Source organism: Camellia sinensis, chromosome 8, assembly GCF_055761805.1.
Source record: "Camellia sinensis isolate YWXY chromosome 8, ASM5576180v1, whole genome shotgun sequence".
Classification (NCBI taxonomy): domain Eukaryota; kingdom Viridiplantae; phylum Streptophyta; class Magnoliopsida; order Ericales; family Theaceae; genus Camellia; species Camellia sinensis.
In genome coordinates, this window is record NC_138968.1 from 113,382,062 (window position 1) to 113,391,748 (window position 9,687).

The 9,687-nt window shown below is 35.5% G+C and overlaps 1 pseudogene; it reads left to right on the forward strand.

Annotated features, from left to right (window-relative positions):
* Nucleotides 1–797: 797 nt before the first annotated feature.
* LOC114274557 (KH domain-containing protein At5g56140-like) lies at nucleotides 798–3,863 on the forward strand (annotated as a pseudogene).
* The last annotated feature ends 5,824 nt before the right edge of the window (nucleotides 3,864–9,687 follow it).

The following is a 9,687-nucleotide window of genomic DNA, read 5'->3' on the forward strand; positions in this document are numbered from 1 at the left end:
TTTCTGAATAACATATTGACGAAATAATTACTCGGGGAGGGAAGGGGGGGGTTAACCCTCAAGGAAGTTAACTAATTATTTATTGTAGATAGAAAGGGGAAAAAAAAAAGGATTGTCAATAGATTTCGAGCAAAGGTTTATTAGCTGGCGCGACTTGATTATCTATTTAACCTCTTTACATGATAGGATTTTTCTTGTTACAAAGTAGAATTGAGGGGGTTTTGGTGGTCTCTTAGAACTTGTTTTCTGGTTGAGAAAATTGTTTGCATTTCTGGATCTTTGGCCTTTAGTTTTGTGGGTTTCGAGTTTTGTATGTCTGGATGCTTTTATCTTAGCAAAAAGAGGTACTTCAAGTGAAGTAGTATTATTTGGATTGGAATTACTTTGTATTGTTAAATAGTTAATTCTTTTTCTTTTCTTTGTTCTTTTTTTTTTCTTTTTTGGTTCTTTTTCCTAATCTTCATCTTTTGCTGTTGAAACCTTTTGCTCATTCATTTTATATTTGAATAGTGATATGTCATGAATAATATTTTATTTAAAGGCGTCAAACTTTGTTCTAAGATGTTTAAGATTGTGTAATTTTTAAATAAGCAGCTGATTTATTGGAGATGTATTTTCTTATGCACCCTTCTCCACATATCAATAATTATGTTAAGTTTGTCAAATCTTTTGTGAATGAGTATTGACCATTCAGTTATAATAGAATAGAGCTTAACTACATGCTTTTTTCTCATTTTCTACCCGGGTACATTCTTTTTGAAAGATTTGAGTTTGTCACATAGGGGGAAGCATTGATTATGACTAACCCAGTAAACAATCAGTGTAGTCTGTCGATTTTGTGGTGTCTGCTGACTAATTTGTTAACAAATGCTAACTGGTACATTTTATTCTTGAAAATTGACATTTGTGGAGGAGAAATATTGCGTGTAACCACACTGTTGGAGAATGCGTCAGTTTTAGATCAAAGTGAGCTTGAACATGCTAGCCCCTGGCTTCAGGAGGAATATTTTCAAATGAAGGAGCCAACGTGAACAGATGGGCATCACTGTTTCAATCAGAAGTACGGATACTAACTATTAACATAACCTTTTGTTCCATCTAATTTTACTGTTTTTCAGAAGCATTCCTGACTCATTTTTTAAACATTTCATTCTAATTAGTCTATTTGAGTGCTTGTACTGAAATTCCGTGTCTGTGATGACAGTTAGTTTGAGGCTAACATCATTAAGAATAACACATAGATTTAATCAAGTGTCCTAATCCAGCGTCCTAATCCAGCATAACTAGATAGTTAACACGACGTTGGAAAGGACATTTACCTATAAGGGCTGAGACAGTTGGATGACTTTTGTTCTTACTGCTGACTTCTCAATTAACATGGTATTTAGTGGTGTACATTACAAGGGGAGACTTATTGGCAGAGACTAATTCATTGGTTTTGGGTTCTAAGAAGCGACTAATTTATTATGTTACTGATACAGTAGTTAAATATGCTATCATCTGAATGCAAAGAAAGAATTAACAAAACAAAAAAACAAAAAACAAAACAAAACAAAACTCATGAGACCTGGTAGTATTTGCAAAATGATGTATACATCTTGGTTTCAATACTCTAGAGTCTGTTTTCAGATTTATAGGAATAAGTTCGAGCTCTTCTATGATTTGTGCTCAAACACGAGCATATGTTTTTGGTGTTCCATTCATATATATGTTGAGGTGCACCTATTTATTTCTGTGGGTTATCTTAGTTTCAATTGCTTTGTGATAGTTTTTTGGAAGTTTGGTAGATCTTGCTTTACAAAACAGTATTACAGCTGTCTATCTTTTGCGTTCTTTTAACTTTGGCTGTGTTTTTTATTACACAGATGTCACGTTTGTTGCAGCCCTCATCTACATAATACTGGCTTGGTTCCCAAGGCAGCTCATTTGGTTTTATAGTGAAGAGAACAACGAGTGTGGATATCCCAGTTGATCAATATCCTAATGTATGAGTTATTCTCTTATTCCATTGCATCTTTTTCATGGTGTAGTTTACTGCATTTCATGTTTAACTTCCTATTACTCACTTGCTGTTGCGGTTCAATTTTGTTGGCCACCTCTTTGGTCCTAGAGGGAACTCACTCAAGAGAGTAAAGGCAAGTATTGAGTGTCATGTTCTAATCAAAGGACGTGGTAGCATCAAGGATCCTGTTCAGGTAATTTTGATTGTCTTTTCAACCAGAACGCTTGTGTTTCTTGGATACTTTCTGAAGTGTTTTATGTCTTGGATACTTTCTGAAGTGTTTTATGGTTTGATGTGTTAATACATGAAATGCTGAAACCATAATATTTTGGATACTGAATAGAGCAATGCCACACTTTTAATCTCTCTTTCTAAACGAAAGCTATAGGTGTAACATGGGCTATGCTCATGTTCTTAACTTATGTCAGCTTCATCTCATTTTCAATTCAATTATTTATTTCTTTTTAGTGGTATTCACTAAGAAGCATGGACACGGACACGTGACACGAGACGAGTACGACACGGACACGCCGACACGTTAATTTTAAAAAAATGCAGGACACGACACGAGGAGGACACGCATGAAATATATAATTTTATATATTTATTATATGTTATATATATATGAATATATCATTCAAAGATAATAAAAAATGCAATATGACACTAATTCTTATAAATTTATATGGTTTTTATTTTATTATTGTATCTTAAGTTATTTTGTTCAAACATAAAATTAGTTTTACGTATGTCTAATCGTTAGACACGTGTGTTTAAACGATTGACATGTGTGTCCTTCAAGTGTCCAAGTCTTTAAACAATAGGACACGTTTTGAAGAGTGTCGGACACGTGTCCTGAGAGTGTCCAAAGAGTGTCGGTGTCCGACACGTACCCGACACGGATACGTCACCTTCCTAGAAGTGTCCGTGCTTCTTAGGGTATTCATTTCCTGATATCATTTCCAAAGAGTTTTGTTTGTATAATAGTCTACAATATTGATCAGATTTTCCAATTTCTTCTGACCTCAACCAAAAAGTAAAGATTTTTTTTTCTGGGATCACAACAACTATACATGCTGTCAATTTTACTTGTAGAAACTGTGAACATTCATTATATACTGCAATTAACCATTACATTATAGTTCTTAATACCTTGTCTGGTCATGAAGTTAACATGGTTTGTCTATTCATATTGATGGGTGTTGTATTTTTTTCCTCTCTCTAAATGTTCTATTTTACTCTGAATTAACTTTTATAATTTCTTCCCCATGGGTCTTTAATCGAGAGAACAGTGAGATGCTCTAGCAGTTGTATTTTTAGGAATTTTGATTTTTTATATAGTAGCCAATTTCAGCAGCTGAAATCAAATTGTATAGTAATATTGATGGCAAATATGTACAATGAATTCTTGCTATTCCACTTTCTACTGATACATACCTCACTCTGTGTACATTGTTTAACTCAATCAAGAACCCAGTTTATTATTAAGTTTCGAATCATTTTGTACATTTGTGTTTACTTATGTTTCCTTGTTATGAAAATGTAATTAGTTTTGTTTGTTAATTATGACTTGAAGGAAGAGATGATGCAGGGGAAACCTGGGTATGAGCATCTGAATGAACCTCTCTACAGACTTGTTGAGGCAGAATTGCCACCAGAGATAGTTGATGCTCATTTAATGCAAGCACGTGAAATACTTGAAGATCTACTCAAGCCTATGGTAACTTATTCTTCCGCACCTGAACCTTAAGAGTGCTAAGGGAGAGGAGTATGCTAGAAGCCACCCACCGCCTGAATGTGACCTCGAGAAATGGAAAAACTTGATTGACAGGAAGTGGAATGATAGCAATTGGCTGGTAAACTTTTCTTATGTTTATTTATTGTTGACAATTACCTTGTGTCTTCCTAATATATACATATACATATATATATATATATATCTATTGGAACTTGCTCTTTGTAGAAGCAATCAATAGCTAACATTGACAATAGAAAACAACTGAAGACGAAGCATATGTGGGTCAAACTTGCTCCTTTTTGGTGAGTCTCGCTTGTTTTATCTTTTCGTTTTTCTAATGTTGGTTAGTATACACTAGTTAAAGCATAACAGTTTAAGAAAGTTACCAACCTTTCATATCCACTTATAGTTGTAATCATGTCAAATGCTGTAGATTCAGTTGGAATTAGCAGTAACAAGCTAATGTTTGAGCCTATAACATCATTCCACTTCTTCTTCCCTTTCTTCTCCCATGGTCTGAATGTCAACTGTTTTGCAGACTTTGCAATATCACTAACAAGCTAATCTGTGTAATATCAGTTTTTGAATGTTAACTGTTGACTTGCAAACTCTGACTAAAGAAAACCCAACTTGATTTTTGTTTAATTCTTCAGAAAACATAGTTCAAGGTCAACAATAGAGTGTTGGATGTGACTCTTTTCTTTTGTTTTCTTTCACTTCTTCTTCCCTTTCTTGTCCTATGGTCTGTCTTACATCATTCATCTCCTTCCTCTCATATAACACCAATACAGCCTGGGTGTTTGGGGAAGGGGTTGTTGTGTTTTGTTTTAGAGGTGGTTGATAGCCATGGTAGCCCATGAGGCTATTGGTCGGTGGTGACATGTGAGGTATAGTAGGAAGTGAGAATAAGGGAAAGAGAGAGTGGGTTTGCGGCTGTAGAAAGGATGAGGAGGGAGAGGGAATGAAGAGGAAAAGAATAGAAAAAGACAAATTAACAAAGGGGCAAAAAGTGTCATTATATATATTTCTTAGATTCACACACGCTCAATTTAGTGTGTATTGTACATGCACAATTAACTTAACCAAAATTTGCAACTTTTGCACTTCACTCCAAATTTCAAGAGGGTTATGTGTATATTTTTAAACATGAAGGAGGTAAAGTGTATTTGGACAAAACCATATAAAATGTAATTAACCCAAACTGTTTGCAGGTCTAATTGTGTTTTTATTTCAATATCTATTCATGTGTGTTTGTTTTTGTTTTTATGTTTGCTTGCATGTATGTGTTTTGACCTTTTTACCTCTTTGAGGTTAAAAATAAAACAGAAAAATTATTTAGATTTAAATGAAAATGGTAACTCCTGTAAAAACCATGGGCTAATTAGTTTGTATCAAACACGTCCTGTGATTCTTTCTGGTTCTTGTTGGCATTAGTGTTAGTGATATATGGTATTCCTACAATCTTTTGTCATCTTCTGTTATGCATGTTGCTTATCATCAAGGCTCACCTCAACTCTTTGAAATTTTGGATTGTTATATGCATTTTTACTAAATTGGTTTATAAAATAAAATTATTTAAATATGAGTTTAGATATAATTGATAATATATTAATGTTTTCCTTGTTTATTTTCTTTGCAGATTGATTTTTGATGACGTTTGGAAGCATCATTGCAAATCAAGATCAAGTGTTGATTTTTGTGGATTCTACGTTAGTTTATTTTGAGATTTGCTATGATGGTTTTTTTGTTATACTTAATGGATTATTATTAAATTTGTTAGATGAATATATTTTGACTTGTAATATAAATTATTTAGTGAATTTTTTTTTCGTTCTTGTGGAGTGGTGTATAATAGCTTGTGGATTTCATAGTATATTTAAAAGACTATTGGGATATGAGCAGAGATATTTGCAAAATAATAATTTTAATTGAAATATAAAATATGGAACAACAAGTTTAGTGGCAAATGTTTTCGTCATCTGTACTTGTTATTTTGACAAATTGATAATTTGTTGCTAATGAATATGTTTTGTGACAAAATTTATCGCAGTTTATTTATGAATGCTTTCATTGATTTTGTTGTTTGGTGACTAAAAATTTCATCACGTATACATATTTTGTCACGAAATATATTTCGTTACCCATGTATGACTTTTGGAGACAAAAAATTTCGTCAACTTTGCATTTTACTGTGACAAAATTATTTCCTCATTAATGATCAACATGTGTAACAAATTTATTCGTCAATTAAAGTTATAAATATGGTACTGAATAACTATTTGGTGACGAAAATGAGGATTTTTGGCAACAAAATGTTATTTTGTTGGTGACAAAAAATTTCATCGCTAAAGCAATTTCATTGGTGACGAAATTATTTTTTCTCATGGTGCTTTTTAGTGACAAACATTCAATAACGAAACTGGTGAGGAAAATATTTTTTCACAAATATTTATAGTGACGAAATTAGCTCTTTGGAGACAAAAAAAATTCATCATTCAAGACCCAACTTGTTGCACCCAACCAACTTTGTTTAAAAACAACTCAACTCAACTCAAAATTCTATAACTCTATAAATTGAACTCAGATTGGACTGGGTTTAGGATTTTTTTGTAGAAAAATATCAAGTTTGGACAGATTATTAGCCTGACCCTTAATTAAACATTCACACGACCCCAAAAGAAAAGTCTTGTGTTTGAATGGCATTCCAATCGAATCATACCGTACATGTTCTATGAGTTAATGCTTACTTCTTTTCAAGGAGTTTCAAAAAAATCACAATTGATACATAAGTATGTGCAAGATAATTTAAATTTCATTTGTATTTTTGTACAGGGAGCAAATATTTGTTACTTTCCGTACTCCTTGTGTCTAAGCTTCGCTTCTTTTCAAGTGATCTGAGAACACACAGATGGTGAGCTACTCGGCGGTGTGCAGCCAGAAAATCCCTCTGACGGTCAAGTTAGCACACTTAGAGAGAAAAAGAGAAAGAGAGACAAAGGGGTAATTAGCTCTGATAACTAGATATTCTAGACCTGTGCATGGAGGCGCAACACCATTTATATAGTTTCTATGCGCTCCCCTCTATCTATCCTCCTCCTGATGCGTGGATACGTTCCCCTCTTACCATCTTCCACATGTAAGCATAAATACTACCAAACACCAAATGGCGAAACTACCTAACGGTATTGACGTGTACGGACGGCGGAATCTCCTTCATGCAATCCGATCATGCTACATAGCTCTTCTCACGGAGCTACACCTAGCACGGCGCCACAACTTTCTCCCGGGACCGCGCCAACTGCTCGGTCTCGTTGAACAAACCCAAGTGTGGGCTCAATTGAGCTCCGTAATCCACCACGAGCTTTTGCTCGGCCGGAGCTGTCTTCTGAGGACAAATTCCATCCAGCTTAGTGAAACACACATTTCTTGACCGGGCTAGCGACTTGTCCCTAATTTAATCGGGCTCAGACCTCGGTCGATCATAGGGCTCGCTTTGTCTGGGCAAAGACTTTAATTGGGGCCAAACTAGCTCGGCCCATACCAGGTCATAAATCTCCATCTCAATTTTAAATAACTAAATTGATTTATACTTGTTTAGTTACCTTTCGTAATTGAAAAATATTACAGGGTTTTGAATGAAATAAATGAATAAGATTGGTTATAGTTTAGCTTCAATATAATTTAAGAGTATATATTGTTAATATTTAACAAAAAAATTTTCATATTTTAATGAAAATCCAAAAAAAAAATAAATAAATAAAAAAATGACCATAATATTATGATTAAACCATTATAAAGTACAAATGCTTCAACAGTCCAATACTCATTATAAAGTACCGTCGCAACCTATCTCAAAATCAAAACCTAAAATCGAACTCCCCTATAAAAGAGAGAGAGAGAGAGAGAGAGAGAGAGAGAGAGAAAAAAAATCTGATTGTGAAAGTTGTTAGGGTTGCAATTTGGTCATCAGAAGTTGCGATCTGGTTACCGAAGGTCACTTGGGTCGCAATCTCTAATGCCACCACCATTGATACAATCGTCGTTGTTATCTATGCCAAATCTACATATCTATAGACACCCTATTTTTGACCGTCCTCAAGACTTGGACGTCATCGTTTGAACACTCGATGATCATCTACGCTCGTGTTCGTTTTGAGTTTCCGAAGGTCTTGGCTGCGTGCCTTGCCTTAGGATCTCTCAACTTGTCTATTTTGTGCTTGGTTGTGGACCAAGGACTTGTGGTTTTGCTTCTGAGGGAAGAGGGTGGCTTGTTGGCCATCCCCTTAACCCATCGGCTAAGGCATTGTGCCAACGACCATGTTTTCTTTCCATCGGCCAAAAGTGGTGGCCAATCGGCACTTTTTTTGGTCGATCGACACTTTGTTTGGTCGATTGGCCATATTTTTGAGCCGAGACCATTCCATCTGCTTTTTGCAGATATTTTCTGCCAGCTATGACAGCTGGTATGCACAATTTTGATCCTCCATGGAGGGATTTGTTTCAAGACTCAAGCTTGTTGAGCAGGCTTGAGAATTGAAATTCTATAAGAAGGGAGCCTCCTCTCCCTTTCCGGAGGTTCTGAAAATTGCATACACAAGTTATATATATCTCTCTCTCTCTTTATCTCCCCCTCTCTCTATATTTTGTGTGTGTGTTTGTGCCTTAAAGTCTGTTTTCTTCACACTTTTGCACTAGAGCACCTAGCAATACACCATCCTTTGGTTGCTGAGGTCCTTAGGAGTTGGTTTTAGAGTTCTTGGAGTGGTTTTGGTCAGAGAAAGTTGCTGGAGTTGTGTTCTTGAAGATGTTCTTCAAGGGTGAGTAAACTATCTTTTAATTTCCCATTTTTTCTTAAGCTTTTAGACCTACTTGCATATTGTTTTAAGCTTAACTCTAAACTGTAAAAAGTTCTGGTTTTGCATGCTTGTGAAGTTTGTTTAAGGTCACTTTTTCGTTGGGGGTAGTCTACCCCCTCTTAGGCCTTGTTTGGCCTTGTTTTGTGCCTTCCCTTTTGAGCTTTGGAACCATCTTGTTTTGACCTTCTCACCACTGAAATCCAGAGGATTTTCAGTGGTGGAGAAGTGGTTTTGGAGTCTTGTATAGGAGAGGGAGACCCCTCTCTCCTTGTGTCTCATTTGCTTGTATATATGGCTTATATTGGTAGCATATTTGCTTAGCATGTTTTAGCTTCATTTCAACAAGTATTTGGTGTTATTTGGCCATGCTATACCTCTTTTTTAAGTTGGTTTGATAGCCTCTTACATGCATCATGCACTTGTCTTGCAATCCTCTCATTTGCCTTAACATGCATCATGCATTTGGACCATCATGCTTGCATATTTTGGCTCAACTCAAAGGAACTTTTAGTCATGCTTTACCATGTTTAAGCTCTGTTTGGTGTTCTTTTAGTCATGCATGCATTTTTTTGTGTAGCCTTGGTTCAATCTAGCATGTTGGCTTTGAGTGTCCAAGTCATTAGCATGCATTGTTTCGACCATTTTCATGATTTGGCATCATTGCATATGTGATTTCAGTCCATGTAGTGTAGTCATACACTTGCATTTTTCACCCTTTTGATGCTTTGAAGAGTCGATGTTTTATGCCTCTTGAATGGATCATTGTACATGCCTCTATGTTTAGGTCTTTAGGATGCTATCTCAGTGGGTTTTTGGGCTTATTTTGGCATGCCATAACTCTGATTTTTATTGATTAAGTCATGCCATGTTTGGTTGTAATAGGTTTAGTGTAACACCCCTTTGTTAGCCTTGCATGCTTCATGCCTTTGGCGCTTTGTTCTGGCTTGTGTTGGCTAGGTTCAAGCTTGCTTTTGGTCTTGTATTGACCTGCCTTGGGACTATTTTTGTTGCCCTTGGCCTTTTGAGGCTTGCTTTGATTGGTCATGGTTTAAGTCCCTTTGCTAACCTTGAGCTTTGAGCCTCTTAATATG